The sequence below is a fragment of the Bos taurus genome, chromosome 4 (assembly GCF_002263795.3).
Source record: "Bos taurus isolate L1 Dominette 01449 registration number 42190680 breed Hereford chromosome 4, ARS-UCD2.0, whole genome shotgun sequence".
In the NCBI taxonomy this organism is placed as follows: domain Eukaryota; kingdom Metazoa; phylum Chordata; class Mammalia; order Artiodactyla; family Bovidae; genus Bos; species Bos taurus.
The window spans coordinates 31750854-31766257 of record NC_037331.1 but is presented as its reverse complement, the minus strand read 5'-3'; positions in this window follow the sequence as shown (position 1 = coordinate 31766257).

Below are 15404 nucleotides of genomic sequence, written 5' to 3'. Positions count from 1 at the left end.
TATTATTTCTAGCATATAATATCTGTAATATAAGATTTGAAATTTACATTTTGAAAACTTATACATATCCCTTTAATTTTCTACCTAGGTCAATATAGGAATATGGAAGAAGGAAATGGCAACCCACTCCAGTATTCTTCCCTGAAAAATCCCGTGGACGGAGGAGCCTGATGGGCTGCTGTCCATAAGGTCGCACAGAGTCAGACACTACTGAAGCGACTTAGCATGCATGCATGCATATAGGAATACATAGAAACATGCTTTAAGTAAAATAATTGACTCTATCAAAGCATTATACTTTCTCTTGATTAGGAGAAAGCAATATAGTATAACTCAAATGAAAGAGCAAGTGGCTTATAAGGCCCTCCAAAAACAAACAAAAATCTAAGCAAAAAAATGCTTTAGAAAGGGACTTTCCCAGTGGTCCATGGTTATAACTGTGCTTCCACTGCTTCCACCTGGGGTGCTGGTTGGATCCCTGGTGGATGAAGGTGCAGCCAAAAAAAAAAAAAATTCTAAGCATTCTTAGAAAAGAATAAGACATTTATACCTCTGTGTACCTTGTAATTTTTTTTAAATCTAAATGTTCTCAGATCTTCTGTTTTAACTAGTCAAGACAGTCATCCTTGAGTATTTTCAGGGGGTTGGTTCCAGAAGCTGTTGGGATACCAAAATCCACAAATGCTCAGAATCCCATAGTGAACCCTCCATATCCGTGGTTCTGCAACAGGTGATTCAACCAATTGTGGATCACGTAGTACTGCATATACTTATTAAAATAAAAATGATTGTGTAAGTACTCAGTTCAGACCCCTGTTGTTAAAGAATCAACTGTAATTTGAGACTTTAGAGTGGACCCTGAACATAGAAACCATTTATCCCCTAATGGAATTAGAGGAAAATTTTGTTTACTTTATTAAATGACCTAGAATAGTGAAGAATGAGTATATTTAAACATTTTTTGTAATTGAAAGTAAGTGGAAACCTGTCTTCTTACTCTAAGGCCTTGGAAGACACCAAGGATTCTGGATTCAAAGGCAGAAATGTAGGCGATGAAGTAGAATGCTGTTCTGTAATAAGGCAGAGGAAACAAGGAATAGCATCCTCTCTACTTGATGTTGGAAAAAGTCCTTTCATATTCTGCAGAATACGTAACACTAAAGGTCATGGAAGAGCCTTAGGATTGAGAGCTTAAAGAGACCATGAAACTTATATAGCACAGAGGTTAGGCAGAAGGCTTGCCTGGATGCAAAGTCAAGTATGCCACTCTCTAGACTACCAACTTTGAACAAGTTGCTTAACCTCTCTTGTGTTTAAGTCTCCTTATCTGTAAAAATAAAACTTACCATGGAACTGTTATAAGGTTTGCAAAGATACTTACTTTGTGAGAAGGGGAACCCCTTCCTGGGCCCGAAAGGGGGCGCTTGTCTAACACTTGGAAATGAATTGTCTGAGGAGACACATGTGCCGACAAAGCAAGAGATTTTATTGGGGTACCCGGGGGGAGAGCAGTAGGGTAAGGGAAGACAGGAGAACTGCTGTGCCACGTGGCTCACAGTCTCAGGTTTTATGGTGATGGGGTTAGTTTCCGGGTTGTCTTTGGCCAATCATTCTGACTCAGAATCCTTCCTGATGGTGCGTGCATTGCTCAGCCGAGATGGATGTCAGTGAGAAGTATTCTGGGAGGTCATAGTGGCGTATCCTTTTGACCTTTCCCGAACTTTTCCAGTTGGTGGGGCTTCCCTGGTGTCTCATATGGCTTCCCTGGTGGCTCAGATGATAAAGAATCTGCCTGAAATGCAAGAGACCCAGGTTTGACCCCTGGGTCAGGAAGATCCCCTGGAGAAGGGAATGGAGACCCACTTCAGTATTCTTGCCTGGAGAATTCTATGGACAGAGAAGCCTGGCGGGCTACAGTCCATGGGGTTACAAAGAGTTAGACATGACTGAGTGGCTTTCACTTCATTTTCCTGGTTGGTGGTGGCTTATTACTTCCATGTTCCTTATCAGGACCTCCTGCTGTAAAATAACTCATGCAAATAGTTACTATGGTGCCTGGCCAGGGTGGGTGGTTTTAGTCAATGTGCTTCTTGTAACACTTAGCTTGGTGCCAGAGCAAGGCAAAGAGTATTACTTACTGAGTTGACAATATTAACTATTGTTATTTAATCCAGAATTTCCCAAAATGTGTTCCTCAGAAACCAGTTCTATAAACCATCCCCCTGCCCTCTCCTGAAATAGGATCCCTGGCAATACTACTTTGGGAAATAAGTAATGTGTCCTTCTCAGAGAAAAATCTCAAGTATACTTATATGTTAAGTGTTTGGAGAAGGCTTATCCCTATTGCTTGAAACTTGATTAGGTATAATTTGCTATTGTAGATGTCATTTTGAAGTTTCTTAGCTTTTCTAAATGTCTGAAAACCTCCTTAGTTTCTTTTGTAAAGAATGGAAGGATCATTCACCTGGAGGGAAGAATCCCAGGCAGACCAGAAAACTGACTTCAGGCTCGGAGACGTTGGAATCAAAAAAGAGCTTTAAATCTGGATCATTGTTGCCAGCCAAAATCTTTGCCTTCTCTGCCCACTGAGGCCAAATGAAAAATGCGGAGACAAGAGTTTGAATAAATAGAAAGATGGCTATTATTCTCAGCCTGCAGAGAAGGGAACACAGTAGACTCATGCCTCAAGAACTGTGCTTCCCCCTCCACGAGGAGTCTAGGGGCTTATACAAGGCAAGGGCTCGCATTCAGGATCAGTGATGAGGAACAAAGGTGACAGCATCTTGATTTCTTCCTCTTGCAGTGTTTCAGAGATAGTCGTAAACTGGTGTCAATAACCGGGCATCTGAGTCTGGCAGTTCAGTGGCTCTGTGGTAACTACAAGGGGCAGGGTTGTAAGGGTAAACACCAGATAGGGGGTGTATTTAGCATAGAATCAAAGAAGAAAATATGAATTATAACTCCTGCAAAGTTAGGGGGCAGAAAAGCAAACTTAAAGACATGCAGAAGTTAAAAAACTAGGGATGTTCAGGCCTGCTCACTGTTTTATCTTCTTTGTTCTCAGGAAAGGGAAAAAAAAAAACCTCATTCCTCTTTTCCTTTTCTCTGCAACATTATGACAGTGGAACTCTAGGTTTTAGAAACCTTTATCAGTATGACAGGCAAAAAAGTGATTTTTGTGTGTGTTGTTTTAGAAATTCCTAATGAGATTGAACATTTTTTCATGTTTATTGGTCATTTATATTCATTCTTTCATGCATTTTCTATATTGTCTATGTCCTCTGTTCATTTTTCTTTTGGATATTTTTTTTCTTATTGATTTGTAAGCATGAAACCAAGCAGGACCCTGTGGGTCTTCAGGGCACAAAAGTCTTTCTGTGCATTTCTTGTTTGTAGGAAATAGTTTTCATACAGCTTCCATCACCTTCCCTGAGTTCCCAAGGGAAGGTTCAGTTCAGTTCAGTTCAGTTCAGTTGCTCAGTCATGTCCGACTCTTTGCGACCCCATGAATCGCAGCACACCAGGCCTCCCTGTCCATCACCAACTCCCGGAATTCACTCGAACTCATGTCTATTGAGTCAGTGATGCCATCCAGTCATCTCATCCTCTGTCATCCCCTTTTCCTCCTGCCCCCAATCCCTCCCAGCATCAGAGTCTTTTCCAATGAGTCAACTCTTTGCATGAGGTGGCCAAAGTATTGGAGTTTCAGCTTCAGCATCATTCCTTCCAAAGAACACCCAGGGCTGATCTCCTTCAGAATGGACTGGTTGGATCTCCTTGCAGTCCAAGGGACTCTCAAGAGTCTTTTCCAACACCACAGTTCAAAAGCTTCAATTCTTCAATGCTCAGCTTTCTTCACAGTCCAACTCTCGCATCCATACATGACCACTGGAAAAACCATAGCCTTGATTAGACGGACCTTTGTTGGCAAAGTAATGTCTCTGCTTTTCAATATGCTATCTAGGTTGGTCATAACTTTCCTTCCAAGGAGTAAGCGTCTTTTAATTTCATGGCTGCAGTCACCATCTGCAGTGATTTTGGAGCCCAAAAAATAAAGTCTGACACTGTTTCCACTGTTTTCCCATCTATTTCCCATGAAGTGATGGGACTGGATGCCATGATCTTAGTTTTCTGAATGTTGAGCTTTAAGCCAACTTTTTCACTCTCCACTTTCACTTTCATCAAGAGGCTTTTTAGTTCCTCTTCACTTTCTGCCATAAGGGTGGTATCATCTGCATATCTGAGGTTATTGATATTTCTTCCAGCAATCTTGATTCCAGCTTGTGCTTCTTCCAGCCCAGCGTTTCTCATAATGTACTCTGCATATAAGTTAAATAAGCAGGGTGACAATATACAGCCTTGGCGAACTCCTTTTCTTGGGACCAGTCTGTTATTCCATGTCCAGTTCTAACTGTTACTTCCTGACCTGCATACAGGTTTCTCAAGAGGCAGATCAGGTGGTCTGGTATTCCCATCTCTTTCAGGATTTTCCACAGTTTATTGTGATCCACACAGTCAAAGGCTTTGGCATAGTCAATAAAGCAGAAAGAGATGTTTTGGCATAGTCAATAAAGCAGAAAGAGATGTTTTTCTGGAACTCTCTTGCTTTTTCCATGATCCAGCAGATGTTGGCAATTTGATCTCTGGTTCCTCTGCCTTTTCTAAAACCAGCTTGAACATCAGGAAGTTCACGGTTCATATATTGCTGAAGCCTGGCTTGGAGAATTTTGAGTATTACTTTACTAGCATGTGAGATGAGTGCAAATTGTGCAGTAGTTTGAGCATTCTTTGGCATTGCCTTTCTTTGGGATCGGAATGAAAACTGACGTTTTCCAGTCCTGTGGCCACTGCTGAGTTTTCCAAATTTGCTGGCATATTGAGTGCAGCACTTTCACAGCATCATCTAGGGGCAGGTTCAAAGAGTTGCTAATCAACAAAGGGAGGAAATGCAGAAACAGGAAAAGAACAATCAAGAAACAATAGCACAGCCTTGTGGCAGGATCCTGGTTTCCCCCCTCAATGAATATACACAGCAATATCTTTGAGCTATTTTGCAGATACTGAAATCCCTACCAGAAAAAGTTAACCGTGTGCATCCCAGAAGCATGTAGATCCCAGATTGGTTGGACCAGAAGATTGACAATGCTGACTCCCAATTACCTCACCACCAACCAATCAGAAGAATGGCTATGAGCTGATCACACCCACCTCTTTGAACAGTTACTATAAAACTCATTACCTCCTCTGGAGCCACCACATAGTTCTGAGGACATTAGTCTGCTCTGCTTTCCCTTGCCTTGCAAAGCAATAAAGCTATTCTTTTCTATTTCACCCAAAGCTCTGTCTCTGAGATTCAGTTTGGTACTAGGTTACAGAAGCTGAATTTCAGCTACAAGCATGGTTTGTTAAGGTGAGTTTTAGGCAAATTAAGTGTGAGATAATATATGCATAAAATATCCAGTAAGTCATTGAAGACACAGGACAAGGCCAACAAGAAAAGAATACTCAACTAGGGAAAATACAGATTTGACCCTGAGGAGGAAAAGAATTCAGCAGAAGCAAAAAATGAAGTATTCAGAGTGATCTGGATAAACATGGCCTCATATGATCCTTGCCAGTCATGCTTCCCTGTATTATACAATTTAGTGTGGCATGCATGACTGCAGGAAGTCCAGTTTTTTTTGAGTTTTACTCCCCAAGAACTGTATATACAAGAAGCCCCAGGCGTTCTGATTCATGTCCAAATATTTTGTCTGTCTAGCTATTATTCTTCCTTCTTAAACCCAAAACTCAGTGTGCCCCCTTGAGGTCAGAGATTCCACAGAACGGCCCTGATGCTATAACACTCCAAAATGTGCTGTTGTTGCTTTGTTTACTGAAATGCCTGGTACACAATCCTTCTGAAACCCGAGCAGACCGAAGGCATGCCCTGACCAGCCCAAGCTGTTGTTACCCAGAGACCATCGGCACTGTCACTGCTCTTGCTGACCCTGAACCTCAGGATTGCTGTCTACTGACCCAGGCCAACCTAACAGAGTGGCTGTAATTATGCCACAGACCCTAGCCCAGGTGATGGCTGTTCTCTTTGTACAAAGGAGAAATGCACAATTTGTTGTCATGTGAAATTGAAACTGTACCCTATAGGGTTAACCAAAACTGGCATCTTAAACCCCAAGTGTGTCTTACAAAACAGTAGATAAGGGAATAGCTTATTAAAACCCTCTCTGTTTGTAACCTCCCTTCACTAATTAGTAAATGAGTTGTTTTTCTTAAACAACTAATTTAGTTGTTTTTCTTTTTTGTTGTTGTTGTTTTTCTTAATTGTCTACCCTCCAAGCTTCATGTAACCCAGATAATATATTATAGGGCTCCTTAACCACCCCTATAGATAATGTCTCTAATGTATGGGTCACTATGGTGACAAGTGGATTTAAGTTGTTTTCTAGAAACCTAGAGTTGATTCTTACCCAGTTCAAACTGGTCAAGAGTGGTTCGGACCACCAGCCCCCAGACTGGGCCTGCTCAGGTGTCCAGTGAATGACCTTTTGACATCAGGAGGCTAAAAACTGCACCATTTTTGAACATGTATCCCATGAAGAAGCACGTAACCCAGAAACACCTCTGCAGAATGATTCCCTACCTCCAATCACCTTTCCCCACCCCTAAAACCACCCTGCTATTAAAAAAAATTTATTTTATTTATTTATTTTTGGCTGTGCTGGGCCTTGCTCACTCAGCAGGCTTTTCTCTAGTTGAGGCCAGCAGGGGCTACTCCCGAGTTTCTGCTTGCAGGCTTCTCATTGTGGTGGCTTCTCTTGTTGCAGAGCATGGGCTCTGGGGTGCTCAGGCTTCAATAGCTGCAGTTCCTGGGCTCTAGAACACAGGCCAGTGGTTGTGGCTCACGGGCTTAGTTGCTCTGCAGCATGTGGGATCTTCTGGAATCAGGGGTCGAACCCATGTCTCCTGTATTGGCAGGTGGATCCTTTACCACTGAGCCACCAGGCAAGCCCCACCCTGCTTTAATATCCCATAAATACTTTGCCTTCCAGAGGGCAGATCTAAGACTTGTTCTCCCATCTCCTTGCTTGGTTGCCTCATGAATAAACTTTCTCTGCTATAAACACTAACTGGATGTGCACCCAATATGACTCGGCCTGACCACCTTCAAATACTTATAATTCGCACAGGTACTTGCCTGAAATCCATCAAAGACCATCACTCAGGTCTTCTGAGTGAAAAATTTTCATGGCCAAGCAGAATCTTTGGAGTTGGTACTGGGATACAAGTCTGCCTTTTCCCCAGGTTGCTGGCCTCCTAAATAAAGGCAAGCTTTCCTTTTCCAATCAACGCTTTCCTCTCCAGTACTGGCTTTAGAGCAGTGAACACCCAAAGCTGAGTTTGGTAACAAGCATCTTCGTCCAGCTCACCTGGAATAGCCATCTGATACTCTTTTCTCAGTTTCTCAGCTGCACTCACTCTGATGTTTTTAAGGACAGTTGTGTTCTCCTGCACTTCTGTCTGTCCTCACCATTTGTCACCGCCCTCTCCTCTCCCTGACAAATACACAGATGGGAGCGACCCTAAAAAGTCAGTGAGAATTCTGCTCCCACACCCCCTTCTCACTGGAGACTTACAGACCAGACTTTCTAAGTAACTCTTGCCAGCTTCTCTAAGTTTCTTTTCTATCGTCTTCTCCATGTTTTCACCAGCCTTTCCCCATATTCCATAAATCTTTCCAACAATAGACAAAACAGAAAAATTACAAGCAATTCTTTTCTAAATCCCCAAATAGGTTGAGCACAATTTTCAAGCACCCATTGTTGTACCAACATTCAAAGTCTTTTGCAAAAATCTTTCATCACTGTGAGGAAGTGGTTCAAAGAGACAGCCTATGATATGGAAAGATAGCAGAACATAATGAAAATACATAGAAAAACTGTCTGGAAACCAAACTATAAATCAAACTGCTAACAGTGCTTATTTATAGAGGAAGAACATAAATTAAAAAGGAAAAATTATTCTCATGATCCCTCAACATAAGCTCTTCTTATTTGAAGTTTTAACATTTGTTTTAGGGAAACAAATAAGGATTGAACCCAGTCTGTTGTGTTGCAGGCAGATTCTTCACCATCTGAGCTACCAGGGAAGCCCTAATAGAAACAGCAAATATATGGGAGTTACAAATATTACAGTGTTCTTTAAGAAATGCTTCTGGATACACGTCTCTTGGCACAGAGTTTTGGCACTTTGTTACATTTAGATACTTACACTGAAGTATCTAAAAGGTCCTGATCAGGTCCTTCATAGAGCCAGTCAACTGATGAGAGGCTGGGAAGGAGAGGCCTGAGCAGCTGCCATGAGCTAAGAATGCATCTCTCCTGGTCCCAACCACAAAGCCATCAAAACTACCAATAAAACATACTCTGGGATGAATGTTGAGATGGTTGCCTCCTTCTGTAGATGGGGTAGGAGCTAAGACGTAACATAGATGAGATATCCTTGAAATTCTCTCAGTCTTTGAAGAGCAGCTAAGTATCTCAGATTATGCGTGCGACAGAGCTTTAAAAGCCAATGGTAGTGGTTTAGTTGCTAAGTCATGTCCGACTCTTGCAACTCCATGGACTGTAGCCTGCCAGGCTCCTCTGTCCATGAGATTCTCCAGACAAGAATACTGGAGTGGGGTGCCATTTCCTTCTCCAGAGGATCTTCCCGACCCAGGGATCAAACCCAGGTCTCCTGCACTGCAGGCAGATTCTTTACCGACTTAGCTACGAGAATACAGAACTTTAAAAGCAAAATTCTTGAACAAAGTTATTTGTTAGAATGTATCTAATTTTTGGATTTCCCAGGTGGTGCTAGTGGTAAAGAACCTGCCTGCCAATGCAGGAGACATGAGGGATGCAGGTTTGATCCCTGGGTTGGGAAGATCCCCTGGAGCAGGGCATGGCAACTTGCTCTAGTATTCTTGCCTGGAGAATCCCATGGACAGAGGATCTTGGAGGGCTACAGTCCATAGGGTCACAAAGAGTTGGACATGACTAAAACAACTTAGCATTCACGCATCTAATTTTTATTAGTGAGGGAATCAGGAATTAAGCAATTAGACAACAGAGTTGGTTTCCTGCTTCACACACACACAAATGTGTATACAGTTAGCAAAAGGAAATGTGGCTAAGTGAGATACAAGCCCAGGTAACATTCTACAGGGTAATAACACCATAGTATCTTCTGGGTTAATGTCTCTAAAGGTTATACAATCATAACACCTTATCAAATCCTTCAGGGTAACCTCCAACTTTCTAGGGCTATGGCACCATTTGCTCTTTTATCAGCTGTGGGTGTTGGTCAAATATACCTTGAAAACAAAGCTACTAGAATTAGATGAGGGTAAACCAGGACTGCATCCACTCCATCTCTATACTGAAGAATCTCCCTCCAGTATTAACTTTGAAAGTTCTCAAAATGTGTCTTTTTAAGGGAGCCAGTATTTTCACGTACCACCATGGCTAGAATTGTATATAAAATAGGAGTAAAGGCTCCAGGAGGCACACCTAGGGATTCATCCTGTGACTTTCAGTACTTGGAACGTGTGAAATTGGTTTTGGCTGCTCAGAAACATCTATTATCCACCAGGTAATTCCCCATTGAGAGCTCTTTAGGCAAAATGATCGTTCCCTTCTAGCTGCCTTCACAACCAAAGCTGCTGCTTTTAAATTCAAGAGTCGTATAAAATAAATAGCCAGTGGGAACTTGCTGTATGACTCCAGGAACTCAAACCCAGCTCGAGCTCTGTAACAACCTAGAGGGGTGGGATGGGGAGGGAGGTGGGAGGGGCCCAAGAGGAAGGGGACATATGTATACCTATGGCTGATCCATGTTGATGTATGGCAGAAACCAAAACAATATTGTAATTATTCTTCAATTAAAAATAAATAAATTTTTAAAAGAAATGAGTCAAAGAACTGCTTGTAAAGTCAGGACCAAGTGAAATTCTGGTGGCAGGGCTTTGTTTTTCCTTCTTACCTTTGTATCCTTAGTCCTAACATGGCAAACACTCAGTAAAATGAAGTGAGCATATACAAGCTTAACTAGACTATAAACATTAATGCTTCTTGTCTATAGACTTTACCTAGCACTAAACAGAGTGTGTGAATTGCCTGTTCAAATTTCAAGGAGATCCAACCAGTCCATCCTAAATGAGATCAGTCCTGGGTGTTCATTGGAAGGACTGATGCTGAGGCTGAAACTCCAATACTTTGGCCACCTCATGCGAAGAGTTGACTCATTGGAAAAGACTCTGATGCTTGCAGGGATTGGGGGCAGGAGGAGAAGGGGATGACAGAGGATGAGATGGCTGGATGGCATCACTAACACGATGGACGTGAGTCTGGGTGAACTCTGGGAGTTGGTGATGGACAGGGAGGCCTGGCGTGCTGCGATTCATGGGGTCGCAAAGAGTTGGACACGACTGAGTGACTGAACTGAAGGCAGTAAGGTATCCTGTAATCCTCACCTTCATGTCTTTGATTAGTGAAAATCTTCTATACATTTCCTCATCTTCCTCCATTTGTGAGGCTGAGTCCTCTAAATTTTGTCTTCCACAAATCATTCAAAGAAATAGTAATCAAATGTGTCCCCAGATTTGGTTCATTTGTGGTTCTTAAAGGACAACTTCTCTTTGGGGGTAATATTGATTTCTCAGCCATGGGAAATGAATAGAACACTTCATACTTTCTACTTACTGGGCATTAACTGTGACTTGCTTCACAGAGAAAAGGAGAGAGGAAGTCATTTTCAAGACAGAAATATCATTATTGGTTGACAGACCCTACAGTATTCTCACAAAGTGTATAGAAGTCATTCAAGTCCATTCTTTACCTGGTAATCTGTGATATAGTTTTAGGAAGAATCTTATTATAGCACAAAAGCATTTAACTATTTGAGGTGTGTTTGTGCGTGTATTTGTGCGTGTTTGTGTCCGTGTGTATGTGTATGAAAGAGGTGGGCACTTAAATGTTGATTCAATTGTCCGAGAAATAATTTAGATTTTAAGAGAGAGATTGGTTCCAAGTCACATGAGCTCTGTGTTAAGGCACAACCAATCCATGGAAGGTACTATGCTCCCTTCACCCTCTGGGCTGCCTCACATGGGGACTAAGAGGATGCCTCACTCTGAACTCAGATGCAGCTGTATTTAATGCTTAGATCCAAGGATCTGACATTAGTCATGGCTCCAGTTCTCTGGGTGAGGCAGGATGCAATTTGTTCTGAAAGTGCAACTAAGGGAAGGAGGCTCAGTGGGGAATGAGCTGAAAAGCGGAAAACTCTTTAGAATCAAGTGGTACTTGGTTCTCATAGCCAAAGCGAAAAACCTCCTACAGTAAAAAAGAAAACTGTGTTTCCTGCTTTAGAGAAAGCTCCAGGGGAGCCTAAGCCACAGTTACAGTGTTCTCAGAGAACACTGACTCTCTGTCACCACCAAGGGAGAGGTTAGAATGAATATTTCACTTCATCCAATGTTGGAACCCAGTTCAAACTCAGGAATGGAGATTGTTTAAGACAGAATCTTTGATTTCTTGTTCCTGATTCATATCTTGTCCTTATTCTGTCTCTGAGTGATTTTCCCAAATTTTTGTGATTTCCGACTCTCTTCCATTCTCTGGTCATATGTGAATAACTGTATGTAGAAGATTGGGACAAGGAAATAAGTTAGAATTAACATACAAATATTTGTTTTGCAGCTTCCCACCAAGCCACCTTCTGTGCATCTAGAAAGCTAAGTTTATGTGTTTTTCTAGGGTTTAGCATGTTTTCTTTAGCAGAAACATGGTAGAGAGTCTTAGGGGTCAGTAAAACCCCAGCCTATAAGAAAAGTCTGACATAGCAACTTAATACATGGGGAAATGAGTATGAACTCAAGACCTTCAAAAACGTGTTTTCTGACACTGACTTCTCCAGTGCCCCAGCAGCAGTAGCACTCACTCACCACTAACTCTCGTGTGTACTTACAGTGCCAGTATTTGGGTCTTTGATATTTTCTCCACCAAAAAGGAGACTGGACTCCTTGGACTGTAGCAGTTTCCAAGATAAGAAACAGGAAAAAAAATCGAAATGGGTCAGAAAATATCCTTCTATTGTCAGAAAACAAGAATTCTTTAAAAATACATTTGAGTTAGTGCTAAAAGGGCATAGGCACCATATTAAAGGTGTTCTTGTGTTCTTCTGGATCAGATCCCTGGTTCGGGAAGATCCCCTGGAGAAGAGCATGGCAACCCACTTCAGTATTCTTGCCTAGAGAATTCCATGGACAGTGGAGACTGGTGGGCTACAGTCCAGGGGGGGTCACAAAAAATCAAACATGATTGAGCAACTAGCACTTGTCAAAATTTTGAAAAATTCACAATCAATTATTATTTTTTAAGTTTCTAATGATAAAAGAAAAAGATTAAAATAAAATGTAAGAAAAAAGATGGATACAAGACAAAAGAATGATGAAGATGAATAGATCTGTTCAATTTTTACTTATTAATGATATTAAATAGTAAATAAAACAGGTAGTTTTTCCTTTCCAATTTCTATGTCTTGCTAAAGGATAATTTTTAAAAGCAGCCATTATTTCTATATGACATTCTTATGTAGATATAAAATCTATGTGACTCAGTAATTAATGAAGGAACCAGCCCTGTGTTACCACTTGATATATGACCACTGGAAAAACCATAGCCTTGACTAGACGGACCTTTGTTGGCAAAGTAATGTCTCTGCTTTTCAATATGCTATCTAGGTTCGTCATAACTTTTCTTCCAAGGAGTAAGCAGTTAATTAAAAGTAAAAGTGAGTTTTGACTATAATAGAGGTTTAATTTAGTAGCCTGTGGTTTGGGGTAGGATCACTGGTTTGCAGTAGAACTGTACAATTGAATTCCAAATCCAATTGAGAAGCAACAATTTGCCTATCCAAATCCTTCAGTGCTAATAATCAGCATATGTGTGTATGTTTTGTCCTCATTATAGGTTTTTAAAGCATTTATAAGAATCTGATATGTTAATTTATGATTTTAAATCATTTATTTACTTTTATTTTTTGACCATGTGGCCTGTGGGAGCTTAGTTCCCTGACCAGGAGTCAAACTCAGGTCCCCTGCATTGGAAACGTGGTTTCTTAACCACTGGACCTCCAGTGAAGTCCCTAAGCCATTATTTAGACACTATAATTTTAAATAAATTTGTAATCAGTGCTTGAGTATCTGAGAAATTTTGACTTGTTAAATCTGTGATTTATTGGGAATTTGAATGTATGAATATTTTGGATAATGTTTATTGTTTAGTAATTAAAGAAATGCTGATTGCTTAATTCATCAGTCAGGTTCCTGGTATAATAATACTGATGTATAAAATACAACTCCCAGATCTCTTATTTCATGTTCACGGCCTGTAGGTGGGGACTGGTGAGTCTCCTTCAAATCTGCATGAAGTATGTTCCATGTGTTTCTATTGTGGGATCAGTGAATACTCAAGGATCTTTTCAAGTCAGATGACTGAAGTACAAGGGAAGAGAGTAGAAATGGGTAATTACCTGGACTCAAAACTGACAGGCTCTCTTGTCTACCCATATTCCATTGCCAAAGCAAATCACATGGCCAAGGCCAACATCAAAAAGGCAAGGAATGCTCTGCCTTCAGTGAACCATAGCAAACGGGGGGAGGAAAGGAAGACTTGTGAGCAAGTAACATAGTCTACCACTCTTATTATATCCATGAGATTAAAATACTGGATATTAACCACAGTACAAATAGCAGTGGCCATTCTCCATGTACTAAGTAGTAACAGTGCGTGTGTGCTCAGTTGTGTCTGAGTTGTTGCAACCCTGTGGACTGTCGCCCCCAGGCTCCTCTGTCCATGGGATTCTCCAGGCAAGAGTAGCTGGAGTGAGTTGCCATTTCCTGCTCCAGGGGGTCATCCCAATCCAGTGATTGAACCCAAGTCTTTCGCATCTTCTCACTAGCACTTTACCACTAGTGCCACCTGGGAAGCCAATTTCATGTACTAAAATCTCTCATAAATAAAATCTTTATTAATAACAAAGTCCTGAGGAATAAAAGACTATTTTTGTGGGGTTAAATGCAGTCTGATGTGAACTTATTACTTGATCTCAGTGTTTTGTAGCAGGATTGCGAATTACTCAAAATACAGAAATTTAGAAAAAAATTAGCTTCTTTATTTTGTCTATAGCTGATCTGGTCTTGTGGCCTGGTAGGTGGTGGGAAAGAAAAAATAAAACAAGACTAACTTGGCTGATCTGGTTTCATATTTCAACCAATAATTTAACCACCTCATTAGAAAATTTTTCGGTTCTCAGATTTTTCACATTTTCACTTCTCACTGCCCTTTTGCCTGAAAGTACATGGGGAAGGATACAGCTTATTGTATTCTTGTGGTGTGGGGTAGGGAGAGGGGATCTATAGCCTTGTCCTGGTTCTTGATTGTGTACTGGTCAGTTCATCCAAGTTTTGTCTACAGACTTCAGTGGCTCCTAAAGTGGTCTATTTCCCCCTGATTCTGTCAGGGCTTGGTCATCCTTCCTTATTTGCTTGGCCTCCCTTCGACTCTCTCTGGCTGCAGACCTTTTGGGTGTTTCCCCATTCAGCCTCTGGCCAGGCTCTCCATCCTGAAAGCACTGTGGGATCATCGATCCCATTGCCACAACAGGTCCCATGGCTAGCTTCTGGCTCCCAACTCTGTGTCCATGTCATGGGTACCACGGGAGGGTTTGGAGTGCAAATTAAGCTTTCTCTCTTTCTTTCTCCCAGGGAGGGACCTCAGCACTGAGGCCTTCTAACCTGTTGAAGTGGAGCCACTCGGCATAACTCTCCCAGGATCCTACATGTACAAGATGACTACCTTGGAGTGTGAGTCTCTCATTGTCTCCTTCCCTTCCTCTGGTCCCTCTTTCCCTTCTCACCATCCCCCAGGCCAAGAGGACGGTTTTCTTTTACTTCTTCTCTATCACGTCCTCTTTCCACCCACCTACAGAGTAAGAAGTTTCTTGGCACAGTGTTTAAGCAAAATAGGGAAACCTCTGTGATGTGGTTTGCCAAGTCTAGCTCCTAGCATGTTAAATGGGAGTCAAAGAGAAGTAGGAAAAAAAAAATCTTCTTCACCTTGACTGTTTCTCATTGTAAAATCCTAGCTTCCACGTCAGAAGCTGCCTGTTATTTCTTTCATTCCTACTTACCACCCTTTCCCAAAGATGGGAAGATGGGTGCTTTTAGCTCTTTAAAGGGAAGGTCATGACTAGGAAAAGCAAGAGAGAAGAATATGTGGATTTTTCAAAGTTCAGCTGCTGTTACACTGACACTTTGCATTGTCAGGGCTCAAGTTGAATAATATTTTAGCAAATCATAT